This window comes from Cryptomeria japonica, chromosome 7 (genome assembly GCF_030272615.1).
Source record: "Cryptomeria japonica chromosome 7, Sugi_1.0, whole genome shotgun sequence".
NCBI classification, from domain to species: domain Eukaryota; kingdom Viridiplantae; phylum Streptophyta; class Pinopsida; order Cupressales; family Cupressaceae; genus Cryptomeria; species Cryptomeria japonica.
Genome location: NC_081411.1, coordinates 126,814,708 through 126,839,214, shown reverse-complemented (window position 1 = coordinate 126,839,214; position 24,507 = coordinate 126,814,708).

Sequence of the window (24,507 nt, the reverse complement as noted above, 5' to 3'; positions counted from 1 at the left end):
GATTAATTAGTTGATAGGCTTTAGTGTGGGATTTTAAGCTTGGAAAGTGTCAGTAAGCCAGAAAAGTTTGTTCGCCAGAAACCTTCTTCCTACCAGTGGCCAGAAAGTTGTTAATGTCAGAGTTGGATTTATTAACTGGCTTTAAAAAAAATTCTATCTTCTATTATGATGTTGCTTCCAATCCATTGAGATAGCGCAACATTTATTAGCTGTAGGTTTATTGTACCTAGGGACCACTGTATGTGTTGGCATTTTTTATGTTTATCTTGTGATTGTCATTGATGGATACACACTTGTATTGAGATTCCCTTTATATGTATGAGCTCATGCTCAACCGATATTTGTTCCAACCGGTATGTTGTATTCTAGTCTTTAGACTAGTAGTGATTTTGTAGAATGTGTTTCCCGGTTTGAAGCGGCATGTCGACCCCAAGTGGTTCACAAATCACAATTGGTATGAGGGAGCAAAGTGGCACAACACATTCTTACCAGTCTTCATTTTTGTCAAACCGGCAACCAGTATTTTGTATGAACTGGTAATACTCTGTGATGAGTTACCAACTGACATTTTGTGATGAGTTACCAGTCCACCGATTGTTTGACGGTGCCGACACATTAACGGTGATTCCTGTGTCGTGTTACTAAGTATGTCTAGGTTCATTGAACCTAGTAAATTATAAAGAAATCCTATTGGACTAACATGAAATTAGATTCCTTTAAAAGGACATCATATCTAGGGTTTTAGGTTGTTGCGAAAATGGTTAATGTTGAGCTAGGGTTTAAGGTGGATGTTGAGTTGTTGGAAGAGCAATCTTATCTAAGAAGATTGGGTTGTAACTGAGAGAGAGATAGAGAAAACTGAAGTAATGCTAGAATGCATTAGTTGTGAGCAGTACTGGATCTAACCAAGCAGTTTGTGCTATTAGATAGATCAAACACTTGTTGATTACTCACATCTTTAACAAGTCAGTAGCCCCTAACCGGGTAGGCCTCAAAGCCTTTGTAAAATTCTCTAACAAGGTGGTTCACACATGTGAATATAAAATCCTCTAACAACATAGTCTTGTGATCCCTAACAGAGATTGAGATCCCTAATAGGATCTGTTCTAGTGAAGAACATTGTAAGACCTTAACCGGTTTGACCTTAACTGGTCTGGTTTCAATTCTGTAGATAGTGACTTGTGAGTTCCACCTCACCATGGTTTTTCCTGGTTGGGTTTCCACGTCAAATATCTTATGTTATGGTTCTATTGCTTTTGTGGGTAAATGTTTTATTCGCATTTTGGTTTGTATGTGTGGTGACCGGTTTGACTGTCAGACTGCTTTACCAGTTTATCTTTAGACTGTGTAAGTGTTTTAGTGCAAAGATTTTTGGCATACTAATTCACCCCCCCCTCTTAGTATTCATCAGTATGCAGCTATGTTAAGTAGCACGACATATGAATGGTTTTTTGGTTTTCTCCAAAGTGATATTGGAGTCTACAAATGTTTTTCCTTTTGCATTAAATAATCAATCCCAGATGTTTGATGAGTAATGTTTTGTTTTCATTTTGAACATGTTGTGGTGTGTTTTTTAAGGTTCTATAGGAATAACCCTTGGAATTTATGTGTGTATTGATAAAGTTTCACTTCATTTGCTTTTCCATCTACATTCAATAATCAATCCTAGGTGCTTGATGGGCAATGTTTTTTATTCATTTTAAACAAGTTGACATGTTACTTTGAAGCTTCTACAAGATAATCCTTTGACTAAATGTGCATGGTGATATAGTTTTTATGCATCTGGTTTCCATGTGCATTGGATAATCAATCCTAGGCACTTGACAACTAATGTTTCATTTTCATTTTCAATAGGTTGTGGTGTTTGTTTGAGGGTTTTGTGAGATAGCTTATGGATTGAATGTATGCATTGATACAGATGCAGTTGATCTAGGATAATAACATTGATGATGAAACGGTGTAAAAAATCTAGTCTCTATTTTCATCTTCACTTGAATCCCTTCCTCTTTTTGAGTGATACATTCATGAGGTTTTTATCATCTGCACATGGAAGAAGAGGTTGTTCCCAATTTCTTTCAGTGGTCAAAATGGAGGATTTTGTCAAACCACAACAAAGGATGGGTAATTTTGTGTTTCTCATTTAGATTTTCTCATAATACATTTTTTTCTTACTTTGAATATTTGGTCATTAAACCATTAAAACTGCTCAAATATTTGGTTGAGTATGAAATGTTTTAGTTCTTTTGTCTATCATGGTGCTTACTATTTTTATTTGCACTTTGCCTACTACATTATTTTGCTTAAATAATAATTGCATTGTCTATGTTTGTTATTTATGGTTTTACATAATTTTTGTTATGCTTGGTTTGAGTATTTCTGCCAAACAACCATTAAATTTCATTATTTTGTAGTTGACTAGGAAATATGGTCTACAATATAATTGCTATTTTCATTGCCATTTGAATCCCCTCATTTTCTCGAGAGGGACATTTCGAAGGTATTCGTCAGTTGTTCATGGAACAACAGTTTCTTTGGGTGGTCGAAACAAATAACTTTTTGAAACAACTAGGAAGAACAAGTAATATTGTGTTTCTCAGAATTCATGATTTGATTGCTTTGAATGTTTTGTCAACAAACCATTAAACCATCAAAATTTTTAGTTGTTACTATTTTTATTTCTGCTCTCTCCAGGTTATTTCTCTCAAATAATCATTGCACTATATGTGTTTGTTATTTAGGGTTGTACACAGTTTATTCTATGTTTGGTTCGAGTATTTTTGTCAAGCAATCATTAAACTGTGTTATTTTATGTTTGACTAGGAAATTCAGTCTTGAATCTAGTTGCTATTTTATTTTAATCAAACAATAATTGCATTGTGTGTGATAATTGAATATTCCACAAGAGATGGATGACCCACCGAATGTGGATTGTAATAGCAAAATAAGACCACAAAAGGTGGAATTTCTCCTACAAGCTATATCCGTATGTGCACACTTCCCTAAGTGTCTCATATACAAACTACAAAGAGATGCATTATTCTAAGTTAACTTAAGTAAAGTGTAATAATATCCATGATGAATATTTATTTACACCAATACCCCCCCTTAAGTGCAACTTAGGGGAATGAAGACTCAAGTCAACAATGCAAGATGGATCCTAGCTACGAGGCCATGATAGGTACCCATGAACAATATGCAAATGCAAGCAAAACTATGCAATGCAATCTCTCACAAACGAAGAAAGGGAGAAAACCCAATGGGAAAAAACTCCCCCAAAAAGAGAGATGACTGTACAAAAGACTCTCAAAGAAGAAGGAAAAAACCTCAAAGAGGAAAAAGTCCCCCCCATAAGAGAGGAAGGAGAAGTCAGCTAAACCCCCCTAATGAGACACCCCCACCCCCAAGAGAGCTCACAACTGCTAGAACTTACTCTCGGTGAAAGGTTTAGTAAAGATGTCAGCAACCTACTTCATTGTAGGACAATACTGCAAATCAATGACTTCCTCTTGAATCAACTCTCAGATATAGTACATATGGATCTCAATGTGTTTGGTCCACTGATGCTGGACTGGGTTCTTCAAGATTGCAATAGCACTCTAATTATCAAAATGTAGAATTGTTGGCCATGGAGTGGTGAATCCAAACTCTCTAAGAATATACTGAAGCCAAATGGTCTTAGTCGCTAGGTTAACAACTCATCGATACTCAACCTCAATCGAAGAGAGAGCAATAGCATGTTGCTTCTTGCTCTACCAACAAATGGGGCCTGAACCAAGGTGAAAGTTGTAGCCTAAAGTAGACTTACGATCATCAAGATCACCAGCCTAATTGGAGTCTGTGTAATGAACATCGCACCTCAAGCTTGACTCCTGAAAGAAAGGGAGTCAGTGTAGGATTACAATCAGCCATATGAAAGCATACAAGAAGATCAAGAGAATAGTTGGGTTGCGAAAGAGTGATCCCAAAATATGACTATGAAATCTCTATCCTGAGAAAATAGTGTTAAAGACCCAAGTCAGTCATAGCAAATCTGTCATGCAAAGCAGATTTGATATTGCTAATGATGGATGTGGTACTCCCTGTAATGATCAAATCATCAACATAGAACACAAGTATCAAGTGTGAGTCATCCTGTTGCAAAATTTAGACATTCAGATTAGAATGACACTGGGTGAATGCTACTAAGAGAAGAAAGGAATCCATCTTGGCGTACCAAGCCTTGGGGGCCTGCTTAAGGCCATAGAGAGATTTCCTTAGTCTACAAACTAGGGAAGAATCTTGGATGAAACCCTGTGGCTGCTCCATATAAATCTCCTCATCAAGATCCCCATGAAGAAAAGAACTCTTCACATCCATCTAATGTACAACCCAACCATGAGCTGTGGCAATAGAAAGTGTCAAGCGAATGGAGTTCATCTTGGCTACAGGTGCAAAGGTCTTAGTCAAGTCAACACCTGAAATCTAAGAGAAACCTTTCGCAACAAGTCGAGCCTTATACTTATCCACACTACCATCCACAACAAAATTGGTCTAATACATCCACTTACATCGAACCATCTTTCTCCCCTTAAGGAGAGGGACTAACTCCCATGTGTTGTTCCTCATCAAGGAACTATACTCTTCCTCCATAGCTTGGTTCCACTCATGAATCTCTGACGCTTCCTAGAATGTTTGTGGATTAGAAGTGGTAGCAATAAATGCATGTGGAAGGTCCTGATGTTTTGATCGAGTCCTCTATGTATCTAAAGGATCCCCAATAAGAGAAACTACTGACTCAAGTGTCTGTCAAGCCCAATGAGCTCTAGGTGGAGTTGGAGAAGGAGGCTCCTCAACTCCAAGTGGACCCTATGAAGGTGTAACCCTATGAGTTGGAGTTGGAGGAGTCTCATCATCTGAATCACTGGCATCACTATCCACAATGGAGGAAGGTGGAGGAGGTATAGAGGCTAAGCTAGAAGATCTTTCCTCAAAATGAACACTCCTCTCAATAAACACCTCATGTGTCTCAGGATCCATCAATCAATATTCCTTAACACCCTCGGGATATCCAACAAAAATACAAGGCCTACTCTGAGGTTCCAATGCCTTGTGTTTCTGTGGATGGATGCAAGCCCATGATGGACACCCAAAGACTTTGAAATGTCTCACAATTAGTTTCCCACTAGCCCAAGCTTCAAAAGGAGTAATATCTTGTCAAGCTTTGTAAGGAACCCTATTTTGGATGTGTGTGGCATAACTGATAACCTCTTCCCAAAAGGCGGGATCAAGAGAACGTGAATGTATCATAAAACTAGCCATTTATTTGGGAGTTCTATTCTTGTGCTCTGCAACTCCATTCTGCTGTGGAGTGTAAGCAACATAATGATGAAGATCAATCCCCTCAAATGTACAAAAATTCTCAAATCTTTTGTTCAGATATTCCCTTCCATTATCTATGCGAAGAATCTTGACTACTTTCCCAAATTGCTTCTCCACGTGAGTTTTGAAGTCTTGAAATCTATCAAAGACTTCACTCTTATGAATAAGAAAGTAGACCCAAGTGAAGTAGGAGTAGTCATCATTGAATCTAAGGACATAGCAGGCCTTAATAAATGAAGGTGATGGTAATGGACTTGCTACATTGCTGTGAACAAGTTGAAGAACTTACAAATCTCTCCAAGCTTTCCCCTTATCAAACTTCTCCTCGGGATGCTTGCCCATGAAACATCCTGAACATACACCCTCTGAAAAACTGATTTGAGGTAGACCTATGACCATGTCTTCAGTGTTGAGCTACTGAAGATAGTGGTAGTTGAGCTGACCAAACTATTCACACCATAGCTTACTTTCTAAATTTGAATGATTTGTCATTGACTTGTCCCACTGCTACGAAGGCATCATTATCAAGTTCCTTTACCACAACTGAATCAAGTGTAAACTCAATCTTTTTTCCATTCCCATAGTGAGTGATTTGGTAGATATAGAGAAGGTTGGTAGACAAGTTAGGAACATGAAGAACATTCTCAAATGTTCCATCATCCATGTCAATGGAACCTTTCCCTTCAACCTCAACTTGTGTATCATCACCTATGTAAATGTGAGGTACCTTTGATGGCTCCAATGAAGAAAATTGCTCCTTTGTAGAACCCATGTGATAAGAGGCACCTGAGTCAAGTATCCACTGCTGTGAAGAACCTATTGTACCCACAAATGCTTGCCCTTTTACCTTAGACTGTGAGTAAGAGGAAGGATATGAATCCTTCTTTGTGTAGGCAAATGGAAAGTTGATGTTATTTTAACTATACTCATCAACTTTCTTGGCGTGGCATCGCTGCTCATCATGACTATACTTCTTGCAATAAGAAAAAGTTGGTTTATCCTTCTTAGGTGGAGTCCCCTTCTTTCAAGAGGATGAAAAATCTCCTTGTGATGGAGAGGATGATTGTCCTTTCTCCTGTTGTGGCTTTGACTTAGATTGCTTCTTCTTCTTCTTGGAATCTTCTTAAGAAAAATAAGATTGGGCAAAAAATTCCTCCACACCCAAAATTTGACTTTCACCAAAATAGGTTGAGTTTATACTTGATTTTTATGGAAATGGCCTCCTGGATACAATGGTGAGATCAAAAACACTCTAGGATTCCTCCAAAATGTGCATTTCCTCAGATCCAAAAATAGAAGCCTTCAAAGATGTCTCCCAAAACCAATCAATGAAGCCCTAATAGCTCTGATACCATGTGAGATTTTTCCAAGATCAAGGGCACAATGAAAATAATAAAGAGAGACAATAGAATAACAAGAACAAACTTTATTCTCATGAATATGCAAAAGGTAAACTAGATTAACCAATACAATGAATATGAGCCTGCTTGTATAGGTAAGGCCATATGGATATGTGAGCACACAATCATGACATGCGGCTCAATGAGAAACAAGGGTAGGTAAGAAATACTAGGGGTAGGTCGGAGAAATAATATTATATTTCACAAGAGATGGATGACCCATCGAATCTGGAGTGTAACCGCACAATAAGACCACAAACGGTGGAATTTCTCCTACAAGCTATATCCCTATGTGCACACTTCCCTAAGTGTCTCATATCCAAACTATGAAGAGCTGCATTATCGTAAGTTAACTTAAGTAAAGTGAAATAATATCCATGATGAATATTTATTTACACAACAGAAATACATTGTTGAATTTGTTTGTTATTTTCATGTATTCCATGACTACCTAGCCTAGTCCAGCTGTAGCGCATGGCCAAACCTTGTGGGAGTGAAGGTTGTTTGTGGCTTAAGAAAAAAAAGTTCTAGGTTTATTTTTATGTGTGGTGTTTTCACCTATGATAGGCCAAAACATAGATGAGAGTTGTGACTAGGTTTGATTAAGTGTTTATTTGTTGTGATATATTTATATACAAATATAAATATTTTAATTTTTCATTTGTGTGTGTAGGTTTTTTTTTAGTGTGGTGTTTTCACCCATGAGCAACCTAAATATAGATGAAACTAGTAACCAAGTTTGATAAGTTTTTTTTTATTGTGATATATTTATATACATATGTATATATAAATACAAAAATTTTAAGTTTTCGTGTGTGCATGCATGCATGCATATATATACAGACAACACACACACACACACACACACACACACACACACACACACACACACACACACACACACACACATACACACACACACATACACACACACATTTAATGAGAGTATGTAACTATAAGGAATAAATTTATATAAAACTTTTTTTATTTGTTTTTAAAGAAGCTCATTTATAATCATCATAGTTTCGAAAAGGTTGCTTTAGTGTTATCATATTGACAAAGATAAATGATTGTTTGAGCATTGGAATTGGTTTATATGGCTCAAATGATCCACATGTAACAGCAATGTACCTAGCATGGACATCTTAACATGTGAATGCAAATGCCAAGATGAAGCAACAATTTATAAAATATATGTGGAAGTACCAAATGTTTCTTTAGAAAATGATAATTGTATTGTTAGTAATAATTTTTTCTTTGTGTATTCATTAGTTACTTCATTGAATTTATTATAATATCATATAGACTTTCATATCTGATCATATTTTTCATCTTTTCAATTTGGTGAGTGGCGAGTATCTAGCTAAAAAATATTTTTGTTGAAATATATTTTTAAAAAAAAAATTGGTTAATTAAAGTACATTCAATTGAGGACTATGATTCAAATTCATTGAGGTTTACACATACCCTTGGGAAAGGGAGGAAAAATAAAAATATTAATATTCTTACATCTTTAGACCCTATTTCTTTTCCTATGACCTATCTTCAACATCAAAAAATATATAGACAGGATGATGTTATGCATTTTGTTCATGATCTTTCCCCTCACATAGAAAAAACTAAAAATGTGCCTTTATATGAAGAATATGTTCATCCTCGACCTCCCAAAAGGGATAAGAATGATGAAAGAAAGGAAAGTATCCCCTCACATGATGTTCCTTCCTCAACTACAAATCCTTTTATTTCCCCTTACACATTAGATTTCAAAGAAATTCGTGATCCTATTCCACCATCTAGTCATTTGCAACATTCTTATAGTCATGGCTTTTGTATAATAACAAAACAAGGTTTTAGAGGACAAGGACTTGGTAAGTTTGAACAAGTAATTCATCTCCCTATAAACACTCCTACACAAGATACTACAGAAGGCCTAGGAAATGAGAGTCCTCTCCCTATGGATGAACTCCTTAGTCTCCAAAACTTTAAAAATCATCTCCGAAGATGAAAAATCATAAGAGCCTGACATAATGCTTCTTCTTCCAAAAATCCTTTATGCTCATTTCATCAAACCCATGATTACAATGTTGATGATTGCCCCGATTTTCAGAAATCTATTCGAGAAGGAATAGACAATGGAAAAACTAGAATCATGGATAATGAACCTTCTTATTCTAAAATTTTGTCTCCTCCGTGTCAAGAAGATGAATTAAAACATATTTATCATCCCAAAAGACTAGCTACAAGAATCTATTGGAGGTTGAAATATGACAAGAATATTTCCTTTCCTCTCAAAAAGGGCAGAGCAACAATTTTGAGCAAGTCAAAGGTGACAAATATTGAATTTTTCATGATTCATATTCACATTCTCTTGGAAAATGTTATGCATTTAAGAAATTTGTTCAAAAGAAATATTATCTTGCACAAATTTGTCTTACAATAGATCTAGTTGTATTTCTTGGCAAAAGCATAGTGTCTTAGCACTTATTTTCTCTTCATGTTGCTCTTCACCCTATGATATAAGTAGCCAACTTAATTGGGGGCTTTTTATCATTTGTGCTAGTTTTATTTCAATTCTGAATACCTTCCGGTAGCAACATGAAGTTCACTTTCCTTCTTATTTCTATGGATTTATCTTTATCTTTGTGCATTATTAATTATTAGATCTCCTTTCTCTCATAGAGTTATTCTTATGTGTACATATAATTGTTCTTTGGTTTTCCTCTTTGCCTAGAGAGAAGTATCTTTAATGGGTAATCCATTTCTTCTCTTGCCTTCATTCCCTTGGGAAACTTACCTCTTCTATGGTTTCGGTTATTCCCAAGTATGATATGCCCCCTAGTATGAAATGATCTCTCGTGAAGTACAGACCCCTTGTTTGAGAGGATTTATTCCATGAGGATGGCATATCGCTTGAAAATAACCACCATTCGAGGATGCATAATGCTTCTCCTTGTTCTTCTCACTTGGTGGGAAAATATTTTTCTCTTATCTCTTTCTTTCTATCTCATTTCCTTTAGGGTCTGCATTTTTCATATGTGATTATCATTTCTTACAATAGTATGTTTTTATTACCACTTCTCAAGACATGTATTTTACATATATACTAATGTGTTTTCTTTCCTATGTTCATGAAAGTACATTGTACATTTACCTATATTTATTATCTCTATGGAAGATATGTAATCTCTTCTCATTGTCCCTACACTTGGGGGGAAATGATCTCTCTCTCTTTCTCTAAGCATCCAGTCTTTCTTGTGTTGTGGGTGGTGTGATTTTTGTTACTTGATGTCATTCCTTGTGTGAAATTATTGTTGTTTTCTCAATGGTGCTTTCGTATACAAGAGGTGCAATTCCTTGACTATAACCTCTTTTACACTCAATAATGTACATCTATAATGAATTAACCCACCCCATTGGGATAAAAGTGAGTCATCCTTCATCAAGAATCCCTTTCACCTAAGGAAGGATTGAATCCTTGTTCTCTTCTCTGCTAAGTTCTAGAATGTGTTATATTTGTCTAAGACAACTCCTCTTGGAGGGAGATGTATTTTGAATAAAGATCTCATCTCCTCCAAGGATCTCCTTTACACTTACAACAAGATATCTCCTTTCAACTATCTTATCCTTGCTTGAAGAATATTCCCTCTCTTGCTTAGATCTATGACATTTTTGCATAATGGATATCTTCTTTGTGTTAAAGGTAGGTATCCTTTCTATAAGTTCCTTAAGATATCAACACTAAACTATGTTGACATCTTAAAGGGGGAGGGGCACCCACACTGCTCCTTTTGTATTATATTTCTGTCATGCATTGTATCTCTTATACAGTGGGTCATTCTTGGAACCAGAGGGTATCCTCTTAGATCAAGATGTTGCCACTTTTGTCTTATACAATGGGTCATTCTTGGAACCTGAGGGTTGCCTCTTAGAGTGAGATGTCACCACTTTTCTTTTATACAATGGGTCATTCTCAAAACTAGGGGGGAGCCTCTTAGAGTGAGATATCACCACTTTTCTCTTATGTAGTGGGTCACTCTTCGAACCAGAGGACACGCTCTTAGAGTGAGATGTTGCCACTTTTTCTCTTATATAGTGGGATATTCTCAGAACTAGAGGGTAGCCTCTTAGAGTGAGATTTCACCACTTTTCTCTTATTCAGGGTGATTATTCTCACAACTAGAGCATAGTCTCTTAGAGAGAGACGTCATGCCTTTCTTGACACATGAACTATACATCTTATATAGATTGTATCATACTCAGGCATAGACTCCTATGAGGTACTTCCACGTGCACGAGGTTGAGTGGAACTTACATTGTTCTAATTCTCCTCCCTTACATGGACCACCTAGACAGAATCTAGGGGCTACTTTTCCATGTCATTTTTTCTCCATGGATCACCTAGTTCTAAGGGTGAGATGTCCATGGTTGCTTTTATTCGCCTTTCTTCTCATGGATCACCAAAGTGTGTATTCATGTTCTCTCTCCTCTTCCTCTCATGAACTCATAGTTTTACTATTGATGGTTCCCAGATGATGTCAACTTTTCTCTTTTATGTGATTATTGGTGTTCTTGTGATAATATGTATCTTTGTGTTTCAATTAGTTGTTGAGATATTTGAGTGTCAATGTCTCTTTGGCTAGTTGATTTGTGGTCTTGTGTTTTATTTTTGTCATGTGTCTTTTGTGCTTGGTCATGCTTTTATTTGTCTTGTTCCTTTTGTCTTGTTTGCTCTTGCATACATTCGAATGAGTTAAGACTGTAAGATTGGGGGCTTCATTCCTCAGGATTAGTGATGTCTTATACTCCTTGTGGTATTGTTGTTCATTTCTCATCTTCATCTCTCTCTTTCTTCTACTTTATCGGAAGTATTGGCATAAGCTATACTCCCGCTAAAGTGGGGGCTAGATGTAGCATCATAAAATTGTGACCCTTTACAATTTTGACCACGTTTAAGGCCCTCACCCTAGTGACTGCATTTACCTACTCAATTGGGACCCCTCTCTGCATCATCGTTCCAAATACACTCCTATTTTGGCCCCTGCATCAACTTTTGACCCTGTCCAAGCCCCAAAATAGGGCACAATAGTTGTGTGGTGCCCCTGTCCCCCTTGGATAGGGGCATGGTGCCCCTGTCCTCCCTCTTTGGGTGGCCCTAAAATGGGTCCATCTGACCTTTGACCCTAGTTTGTTCCTAGGGATCTAAATTTCCCCTATGTCAACCTTTGACGAGATGAAAATTAATCCTCTTAGGTAAGTATAAAAAGGGATTTAGTCCTGTCATTTGCATAAGGAAAGAATAAGTGAACATAATAGATATTGGGTAAACAAGTAGGAGGTCTGCATTATCAAGTGTTCGAGTATTCAAACATCTTCTCCTTCATGTGTGTTCTTCATTCATCCATGAGAGAAACATTTCAACATTCCTTTGTAACCATGTATGTGTATTAGGGTTTTGTAATGCTACATGTTATTTCATGCAATAATTGTGATTACATTTAAGAAGAAAAGCAACCATCATCTACAAATTGTAGATCTACAAGGTATACATTTCCATTATTCACATTTAAGTATTTACAATTACTTTCTTTCAAGGTTTATTCTTCAATTGGGGTTTGACTAAGTCAAACGCCTATCCACAACCCTTCTTCGCTTATTTTCTATTTGTAGGTTGCAGGTATGTAGCTGTAATTGCATGTTTAGGCTTCATTTTCAGAAACGAAAAAACCCTTTTCAGCATGCGGCTTTTTCAAAGAACCATGTGCAACTTCAAAATGGTCCCAATGACTTTTCTCCAAATTAGCAGGACAAATCTGTATCAATCTAAATATCTCAGATCCGATGTTACAACATGATCCCGAATCGGTAGCTCCTCATTTCATGCATTTTTGTCTTCCTTTTCTACATAGTCAACAAGTCAACATATCTATTTACAAAAGAGAGAAAATTACATTCCAACACTTGCAATCCATTTAGCATTCACATTCTTATTTCCCTTGGATTTGGATCTAGTGGATTCAACCCCTCTTTTGGATGTAAGGTATCTCCCAAGTGAAAATCATCATAGTGGTTTCCTTTCTCTCTCCTAGGTGGGGAACCACTAGGATCCAATTTTCCACTTCATATAACTAAATTTGAAATCTATGATATTTTTTGGAGTTCTTAAAAGAGATATATATTGACAAATCATTTTTGACAATTACGACAACACTTTTCTATCATTGAAAATCAAGTAAAAGAGATTATTTAAATATATTTAATATTTTTTTTATTTAAATCAATTATATAAATAATAATGCTACAATAAATAAAAAATTATTATAGTTTTATTTATTTTTTCTCATAAATTAACATAAATAACTCTAATATGAAATATGTTTGCTTGAATAAAATTGTGTTATGTATACTTTTATTTAGATGCAATATATTCTTTAAAAAATAGTAAAAGAAAAATAACATTTAGACATCAATTTTTATTTATTAATTAGTCGATAGGCTTTAGTGTGGGATTTTAAGTCTGGAAAAGTGTCAGTAATCCAAAACGGTTTGCTCGCCAGGAACCTCCTTCCTACCAGTGGCCAGAAAGTTGTTGATGTCATAGTTGGATTTATTAACATTTAAAAAAAAAAAAATCTATCTTCTATTGTGATGTTTCTTCCAAGCCGTTGAGATAGCGTAACATTTATTAGCAGTAGGTTTATTGTACCTTGGGAGCACTGTATGCAGGCATGTTAAGTTGCATGAGATAGGAATGGTTGTGTGGTTTTTTCCAAAGTGATATTGGAGTCTACAAATTGTTTTCCATTTGCATTCAATAATCAATCCTAGACATTTGATGAGTAATGTTTTATTTTCATTTTGAACATGTTGTGGTGTTTCTTTGAAGGTTCTATGGGAATCACCCTTGGAAATTATGTGTGTATTGATAAAGTTTAAGTTCATTTTCTTTTCCATCTACATTCAATAATCAATCCTAGGTTCTCAATGGGTAATGTTTTGTTTTCATTTTAAATAGGTTGACATGTTCCTTTGAAGTTTCTACAAGATAATCCTTTGACTGAATGTGCATGGTGATATAGTTTTTATGCATTTGGATTCCATGTGCATTGGATAATCAATCCTAGGCACTTGACAACTAATGTTTCATTTTCATTTTCAATAGGTTGTGGTGTTTGTTTGAGGGCTTTGTGAGATAACTCATGGATTGAATGTGTCCATTGATACAGATGCAGTTTATCTAGGAAAATAACATTGTTCATGAAATGGTCTAAAAATATGGTTTCTATTTTTAACTTTACTTGAATCCCTTCCTCTTTTTGAGTGATACATTCATGAGGTTTTTATCATCTACATGTGGAAGAAGAGGTTGATCCCAATTTCTTTGGGTGGTCAAAATGGAGGATTTTGTCAAACCACAACAAATGATGGGTAATTTTGCATTTCTCATTTAGAGTTTCTCACAATATATTGTTTTCTTACTTTAAATATTTTGTCATTAAACCATTAAACTACCTAAATTTTTGGTTGAGTATGAAATATTTTAGTGCTTTTTTTATCATGGTGGTTACTATTTCTATTTGCACTTTGCCTGCTACATTATTTCGCTCAAATAATAATTGGATTGTCTATTTTGTTATTTATGGTTTTACACAATTTTTGTTATGCTTGGTTTGAGTATTTTTGCCAAACAACCATTAAATTTAATTATTTTGTAGTTGACTACGAAATATGGTCTACAATATCATTACTATTTTCATCACCATTTGAAATACCTTGTTTGCTAGAGAGGGACATTTCTAAGGTTTTCGCCATTTGTTCAGTGAACAATAGTTTCTTTGGGTGGTCAAAACAAATGACATTTTGAAACCACTAGGAAGGACAATTATTTTTGCATTTCTCAGAATTCATTATTTACTTGCTTTGAATTTTTTGTCAACAAACCATTAAACTATCACGATTTTTAGTTATTACTATTTTTATTTCCGCTTAGCCTCTAGGTTATTTCTCTCAAATAATCTTTGCACTATGTGTGTTTGTTATTTAGGGTTATACACAATTTATTCTATGTTTGGTTTGAGTATTTTTGTCAAGCAAACATTAAACTGTATTATTTTATGTTTGACTAGGAAATATGGTCTTCAATATAGTTGCCATTTTATTTTAATCAAACAACAATTACACTATGTATCTTAATTGAATATTTGTTGGAAACAATGGAGGGTTATGGTTTTATTGGAAATAAATTGTTGAATTTGTTTGTTATTTTCATGTATTCAATGACTACCTATCCTGGTCCAATTGTAGCACATGGCCAAACCTTGTGGGAGTGAAGGTTCTTTGTAGCTCAAGGAAAACATTTTATAGGGTTTTTTTATGTGTCATGTTTTCACCTATGAGAGACCAGAACATAGATGAGAGTTGCGACTAGGTTTGATTAAGCGTTTGCTTGTTGTGATATGCTTATTTACATATGTATATACAAATACAAATATTTTAAGTTATCATGTGTGTGTGTAGGTTTTTTATTTACTATGGTGTTTTCACCTATGAGAAACCAGAATATAGATGAAACTAGTAACCAAGTTTGATAAATTTTTTGTTTGTTGTGATATATTTATATGCATATGTATATATAAATACAAAAATTTTAAGTTTCCATGTCTGTGCGCGCGCACACACACACACACACAAGTAGAAATGAAAAGATAATTATTCCCACCAAGCAATAAAGTTGTTATGGCCCTAGTTAATGAGAGTATGTAACTATAAGGAATAATTTTGTATAAAACTTTCTTTAATTTTTTTTAAAGAAGGTCATCTATAATCATCATAGTTTGGAAAAGGTTTCTTTAGTGCTATCATATTGATAAAGATAAATGGTATTTTGAGAATTGGAATTGGTTTATATGGCTTAAATGATCCACATGTAACAACAATGTACATATCATGGACATCATAACACGTGGATGCAGTTGCCAAGATGATGGAACAATTTATAAAATATATGTAGAGCTACTGAATTTGTGTTTAGAAAGTGATAATTGTATTGTTAGTAATAAATTTTTATTGTGTGTCCTCATTAGTTACTTAATTGAAGTTATTATAATACTATATAGACTTTCATATCTGATCATATTTTTCATCTTTTCAATTTAGTGAGTGGTGAGTATCTAGCTAAAAAAAAAATTTGTTGAAATATTATATTTAAAAAAAAAACCTGGCTAATAAAAGTGCATTCAATTGAGGAATGTGATTCAAATTTGTTGAGGTTTAAGCATCCTCAACATAAATCCCTAGAATTTCTTCCTCAGAAAAGGGATTTTTGTTATAGAGTCAAAGAGAAGTCATTCATGACGGATGATACCTCAAGGCCCAACACGTTGGTAACATTTGCGAGGTACAAACTTTGCATGACCCAAATCATCAAAGAGGTCAAGAAGCCTAGATCGAAGCTTCACAAGAATGAAACTTACAATGTAGTTAGAACAATGGAAATTTCCATTGATAATTGTGGCATACATCAAGATGCTTCATAATCTATACAAAGGATATTTTACTTGGAGGGTTTTGACACTTTAACCTCTAGTTCAAATACCTCTTTGAATACATGATCCCTCCTTTAATATTAGGTTGCATGCACTGGAGGTAGGAGGCCGAATTTCATCTCGAGATAGTTTCTCACTCAGAGATGATACATGCACAAGGAGCACTTGTTCTATCTATGTTCCTTCATAAAGCAAGGCGCGCTAGGTATTTTTAGTATAAATCTGTGAATATATTTTATTTATTGAATTTGGTGTGTTTAATATAGTAAAGAATGGATTTAGTTCCCATCACATTGGAGGAGTGATTATGACACACCAAGGAGACTTATTTTCTCATATGGAGCACAAGAAAATATTTTGTCTTACACAAATGAGATTTGTTCTCAAATTGTGCATGGAGGATGTGAATATTTATATGGTCTTATATTGTACAAAAATTTTGCAAGTTTGACAATTAGGAGATATAATGATGAGTTTAGTTTGGTGTTTCCTAGATGAGTGAGGAGACATATTGGGGTTAGTTATTACAATTTATGAGTGAGTGTGGAAAGAGAGGAATGTTTAATTGAGATTCGGGATATAAAACATGAGGGAAGAAGAAATGTGTGAATTAACTAGGTTGCTAGAGTTTTAATAATTTCAATGTGCACTCTCTATCTTTAGGTGAGAAAAAATTAACAAACTAAAATGCAATTCAAATGCCTAAAATTTTATCAATTTTTAATCTTAATTCTTATATAATTTAAAAATTACTATGATTTCAACTCTCAATCAATTATATTACAAGTAATTCATTTTTTAAATAATATTATTAGTAAATTTTGTCAAAAATAAGTATTGAAAGTCAAGAGGCACTCTATAGTGGCAACAAGGGGTGAAGTATAAGGACTAAGTGTGTTAACAAAAAATCTTACCTTTTCATTAAAAATCGACAATGATTTGCATGTCAAACAATTAATATTTAATAAAAATAATAATTAAATAAAATATAAAAGAACAACAGCAATTAAAAATTTAAAACAATACAATAATTATTTGTTATTTATTAAATAAATATACAACCAAAATAAATAACTTCTATTTCATAATTAATATTTATGAACTAATAGTTTAAAATAACACATTTTTAATAAACTCTTTTATGTTTATGATTTTATAAATAATAATAAAAAATTTAGCATATAAATATGATGAAAATAAAGAATAGTGGCTATTTTAAGACTAAATATAATAAAAATTGAAACAAATGTATATCTATATGAATTATTTTACATAAAAATACTAACATATAATTCATTCTCACATATAATTTAAGAAATGAAGTGGTTTGTTTTTTCGCTGAGTGACTTGACTTAATGATCTTGACATTGCTAATAAATCTCTCTTGGATGTGCACAAATTAAGAAACTAATTTATTTGAGTGAACTGACTTTGTTTATGACTTCACATTCCAAGTGATGGAAGTGGCCTGTGGTCTATTAATGCTGAAAATTAAGTGGTTTGTTTTTTCTATGAGTGATCTCAATGTCGCCAATTTTAGGTTGGATGCATGGGAGGTAGCAAGCCCATTGTAATCTCTAGCTAGCTTCTCACTCAAAGATGATACATTGCACAAGGTGGACTTGTTCTATCTATGTTCCTTTATGAAGCAAGTGTTGACAATTGACACTCATCTGGGCTCATGGTGTTGTCATTGATGGAAACACACATCATTTAGGGTTGGATACTTATCTGGTATCCAACGATATTCAAGGTTTCACATCAAGCAATTAAGGAAACTGACATATTGGAGAGAAAAGGAAACTGATAAACTAGGAACCGATTTTTGGAGGCAAGACTCGTAAAGATTAATGTTTATATTTTATTTTGGGCTGACATGTATTCATCTTTTGTAATATGATTGTAAGCCAAGATAAGGCATTCATGTATGTAACGGTATATAAGTCAGTCCAGTTAGGTCATTTTGGGATATAGATAATATAGGATTTCACACAATTGTATGACTGAGATCTTGATCAACAGTATGTGAATGTAAAGATCTATAGTTAGTATTGGTTTTTTGTCAAGAGGATTGGAAAGTGAATTAGGTTACTAGTAAGGAAGGTTTCAGCATTAACCGGTACAGTATGTGCTTGAACTAGAACTCATCAAGCATATCAAATGCACACTTAGAGTTTAGATTTTTGTTTATAATTCAGTATTTAGTATTTGTAGTTAGTGAGACTCCTCTGTGATGAGCAGTGCACTCTAGGCAGTGTACCTTCCTCCATGTGCATCCCCTCCTTATATGTAATATTTATTCAACTGGCTAGTTGATAGATATTGTAGGTCACAAATCCCACCTTGGTTTTCCCTCTTTGAGGTTTTCCACATATTAATTTGTGGTGTTATGGTGTTGATCTTTATGGTTGCTTTGTTCCTCATTATATTTTGTTTATGTTCTTACCAACTATTATTTGGAAAAGTATCTAGAAGATTTAAATTATTATTTATTGGTAGAATACTAATTTGCCCCTCCCCCCTCTCAATGTTCTTGGATTTGAACAATTGGTATCAGATCCTAGTGCCTCAGAATAAGTCTAACAACTTCTGGAAGATTCTGAATCCAGAATCCATGGAGAGGAGTTTGGAGAAAGAACTTGAAGTAGCACTTGAAGATTATGACACTGAAAGATTGAAGAAGATGAAGCTGCAAGATGAGATGAATTCTACAAAAGATGAGCTGAGATCTGCAAAGGAATTCATCTTTACTCTGCAAGAGAGGGTGTCATCTACACAAGCCAAAAGGAAATTGTCGTGCCTATGAAGTGTGATACCTACAGCTGCATCACAAACAGTCAATAGATCATTCCAAGCATGGTTAGCAAATAGTAAGCAAATAAGAATGAACCATGACAAATCGACCTATCACCTCCGAAGAGATGCAAGTGTGGATTTTCTCTCAGATCAGGATAAGTAATCCCAGTGACTTGACTACACGTAGATAGAGGATTTGAAATGACAATGATATGCATAGATGAGATTGGTTATGCTTGATCTATCCAAAATACTAATTAAGCTAATGATATGCATGATTAAGCTATGATGATGATGCAATTAATCTAGAAAAGAGATTGATTAAGCTACATAATTCAACAATTATACTAGAAAATGATCAAATTAAGCTAATGCAATTGCCTATAACAATAATTCTCAAATGATATAGTAACAATGCATAAGATGAAATGAGATGGGATCCTTATTGCTGCAAAATGGGGGATATTTATAGGATTTCCAAGGCTAGGGGTGAGGTGGTAGGAATCAACAGTCAAGATTGAGTTTGAAGATATCAAGGGTGAAATTGGAGGAGGTTGGAGAAGAGGTTGGAGGAAGGGACACTTGTCATCTCTGTGGTGACAAGTGTCAAGGAGCTTCACACATAAAAGGGCAAGTGTCCAAGAGTGGAGACATGTGGCCAAAGTGCCATGTGTCTCAAGAAGAAAATATCCACACCATAGGAGGTTAGGATAAGGAGGTTAGAATGTTCAAGATAGGATGGGGTTAGGTAAACCCAAAGTTAGGTGGAATGGTTGAGGTTAGAGGGATGGTTAGGTTAGGTGGTTATAAGTTAGGAGGCATGTGGGTAATTTCAATTTAAAAAATCAAATAATAGGAAAAGACTAATTAATTCTCAACAACTCATTAATTGATTTGTTTTAATTAATTAGAGAATTAGAAGAATTGAATGAAATCGGGGGAAAGATTAATTAATTTGAATTAATTAATCAAAGGGGACTATGGAAATGAACGTATTAAATAAATCCTTAGATTTATTAATAAGTAGATGAAAGGGATTTAATCAAATTGCTAATGAATTTAATTAAATTGGGAAGGGGGATTAATTAAATAATTGTTTATTTAATTAATTATCTTCAGACCATTTTTAGGTGTATACATTTTGCCCCTCTTTGAAGCGAGGTGTGATGACACGTTGATTCAAAGAATAATCTCATTTTGATGATGATATTGGTTCGATAGGATGCCCCAACTATTGATTGTTAAATTGCGATATGATGATGCCCCTCGGAAGATCAATTGAGATAATTGACCTTTGGAGTGTTTGGATTTTTGCAGGATTGATATCCCAATTAGAAATGATTTGATGTCTGCAACTATGGTTGATGAAAATGGGAGTTCTACGATTAGCTTGATTGATTAGATTGATAAGATGGAGATTCAGTGTAGTTTCAGGAATGACACCTCCTGTATAAGACAAAGATGATCAAAGCGTTTGGTTTCAGGAATGATATATCCTCTATAAGACATTATTAGAACATTTGGTTTCAGGAAAGACGCATCCTATATAAGACAAAGATGGAATAGATGAGATGTGATGGATTGATAGAGTTGATAAGATTGATTGGATAAAGAACTGATAGTTTGTTGATATCAAGTTGCGGGAAGATTTAGAGATGCCAATGTTGGTTATGTTGGTAGGGGAGTATAATATTTTCACTTGGTCGATAATATCGAGAGAGAGATGAATCATCATTCTAATTGTGTATACACTCATGATGATACCTTGATGATTCCTGCAATAGATTTAACCTTGGATAAAATGAGCATGCAGGATCCCATGCAAGAATGAAATGCAAGCTAAATGCAAATGAAAATGCAAAGTTGCGACTGGACCAATCACTGGGTTATTGTGTTTTGTCATCATTGAGATTTTTAAAATGTGGAAATTAAGTGCAAACATTGATGGTATAATTAAACCATGATGACCTAAGCACGACTTTCCTGGATTTTGATATGGAAAGTTAACACAAGCATCGAGGTATAATTGAACCAGGATAACCTGAGTGTTGCTTGTGTAAAATAGGTAGTATTAACCATTTCTATATGCAAATTGGAAATATCTTCAATGATACTCTGATGATCATGTCCTGAGACAAATTTGCACATATTAATGATTAATTTACAGATAGAAGACAAAAAAAATATCATGTTCCTTCCTTATTCCTCTAGTCAAAGATATCCTGGAGTCACTCAGAAATCATGATGGCAAAAATCAAGATAGAAAAGTTGAACAATCATGTTAAAATCATTATGCAAAAGATATCATCCATGGGCTTAGACTGACTTTGTGATAGTTTGATGGTTGACAATTTGAACTTGTGTTCAACGTTGGATGTGTCTTAGTTTTCACTCGATAAGAGTTGCCTAACTGTTGTTCTTCCTATTTGATTAAGCTCAAAATGATCAAAATTTTTGCCCCCAACTAGATACAAGATTTTACCCCAAGCCTAGAAACAAATTTATTATGATATACCCAATGATCCAAACCATGGCAAGAAGCCACCTGGGATGCTAGTGTATGTACAAAGGCTTTATTATGGATATGAACAATGTTGAATGAATGCAAGAAGAAGGATGCATGAACTAATAGATGGAAGAGCTTGCAGACAGATATCGCCTATTTGCTAGGTTTTTACCATCTATTTTTATTGCACTTTTTCTCATATTTGATTTTTTTTTTCGATTTTTTGCTTTTTCACTTTTTTTGGATTTTTCTGCTTTTTCACTTTTTGGGGATTTTTCTGCTTTTTCACTATTTTTTGGATTTTTCTACTTTTTCACTGTTTTTGGATTTTTTGCTTTTTCACTGTTTTTGGATTTTTCTACTTTTTCACTGTTTTTGGATTTTTCTTCTTTTTCATACATAAAACTTATTAAATTGCATGCTATTAATGGGTTCCTAGAGCTGATCCTCATCTTGTGTTGATAGCTCATATGCTCCTGATCCAAATACTATTGTGACCACAAATGGACCTAACTAGTTTGGTTCAAACTTTCCTTTCTTTACTTGATCTGCCTGGTTGCATGGATTTTCCTCTAGTACTAGTTCTCCAACTTGAAAGACTCATGCTTTGATCCTGTGATTATAACTCTAACACATTCTTTGCTGATATACCTTTAAATGATCAAAGGCATTTTGTCTTCATTCATGGATCAATTCTAACTCTTGTAATCTAGAGACTCGTTGTTCTTCATCTGGAATAAGACCTTTTAATGATACTTGTAGAGAAGGTATCTCTACTTCTATTGGGAGTATTGCTTCTAATCCATAAACAAGAGAGAAAGGTGTGGCACCTATTGGTGTGCGGATACTGGTACGGTAGGTCCATAGAGCAAGGTTAAATTGAATATGCCAATCTCTTCCAGCATCATTCACTGTCTTTTTGAGGATTTTTGGAATGGTTTTGTTTGATGCTTCTACTTGCCCATTGCATTGTGGATAGTAAGGTGTGGAAAATATGCGTTGGATCTTGAATTTCTCACATAGTTTTTGTACATCTTGATTCTTGAACGGTCACCCATTATTAGTGATAATGGTCATTGGTATTCCATAGCGACAGATGATGTAGTTCAAGATAAATGTAGCAATTTGTTTTCCTATGATATTTATTAGAGGTACTGCCTCAATCCATTTTGTGAAGTATTTTGTAGCGACAAGGATGAATTTGTGACCATTAGATGAAGAAGGATTTATCTTTCTTACTAGATCAAGATACCATTGATAGAAAGGCCAACATGTTGCCAAAGCATGAAGTTCTTGTGCTGGTGCATGAATCAAATTCCCATGGATGTGATATTGTTTGCATGTTCTACCTATCGTTCCATAGTTGGCCAATAATAGCCCAAGCACATGAGTTTTTTCGAAAGGGTAAGACCACTTGAACGAGTACCACAAATGTCATTATGGACTTCATGTAAGGATTTCTCAAATTTTTCTTGTTAGAGACATCTTAAAAGAGTGTCGTCTAGACCTCGTTTAAACAGGGCATCCACGACGAGAGTATAATGTGAGGATCGATGAATAAAGTTTCTCTTTTATTTTTTAGATAAGTGAGGAGGGAGGATATTATCTTTCAGGTATGTGTAATTTTGGCCACAATGGGAGGAATCATGCCCAACAATGTGACAAATAGTTTGGGAATTGGGACAATTATGAGCAGGGTAAAACAACTCTTCTACTAGGAATTCATAACGCTATTGTTTTTCCTATGTCTGAAGGAGAAGCAAGTGTAGCCATGGCATCTACTGCTTTGTTGTCATTCCTTGGAATCTGCTGAAAAGTTATTTCTACAAAGTATTTATTTATATCATCAACCATCTTTTTATAAGGCATTATCTTTTCATCCTTTGTTTAATAATTGTTATTAATTTGATTGATGACGAGCTGAGAGTCTCTAAAGACTTGAAGTTGTGTAATGTTCCATTCTATAGCCATTTTGATACCCATAACCAAAGCTTCATATTTTGTTGTATTGTTGGTGCATGGAAAGCTTAATTTGTTTGCTTTTGGGATTGTGTGACCTTGTGGTGTGATGAATAGAATACCTACTTCTGATCCATGTTGTGTTCCATTATTGATTCCTGCTCCTGGAATTATGTTCGGGTGGTGTATTGTAAGACATGGATCAAACCCTGGAATGTGTGTATATGACCAAGTAAAAATGATTTGCCATCTTTCGAAGGGTTCTGAATATTTTTGCCTTTCTAGTTCTGATAGAGAGATTACTGGATGTAGATCAATTGTACCAATTGTAACTTCCTTTGTCAGTTCTATTAAGATAGATGATCTCTCTTGATATAATTCAAGTAAGGTGTCAAATCTCCCATCTTTTGGCACCTCGAGGAGGTTTTCACCATTAGATGCGTCCTTTATTTTTACTTTTTCCCGATCTAATGTTGCCAATGAATGGTTTTCAACATTAGACCTGATATTGTTTTCTTTATTTTTACTTTTGCGCCTAGGAGATTTGGCACCCACTTGATTGGAAGATATGTTGCTGAAATTCCTAGTGAGAGTTGTTGTGGGTTTGATTTCAATAAGATATAAGGATATGGCATGGTCATTAGGAAAGGTATCAATGGTAGCATGTCCTTCGTTTTCCCAGTCCATAGGTTCAGGATGGATTAAGGGTAAAGGATCCTCAGGTGGAATTGTTTCAAAGATATTAGGGTTCATGATAGAGATGTCAGAGCTTTCAATATTTATTTCCATGTCTAGAATGGTACTCTCATCAGAATGACCTTTCGCAAGTAGCTCCTGATTGTCCTCGATTAAGTCCAAGTCAACCAAATGTGATTCTGATTCAAGAAGGCTAGTTCCTAGCATTTGTCCTGCATACACATTAGTTAGATCAACATCTGCATCTTCT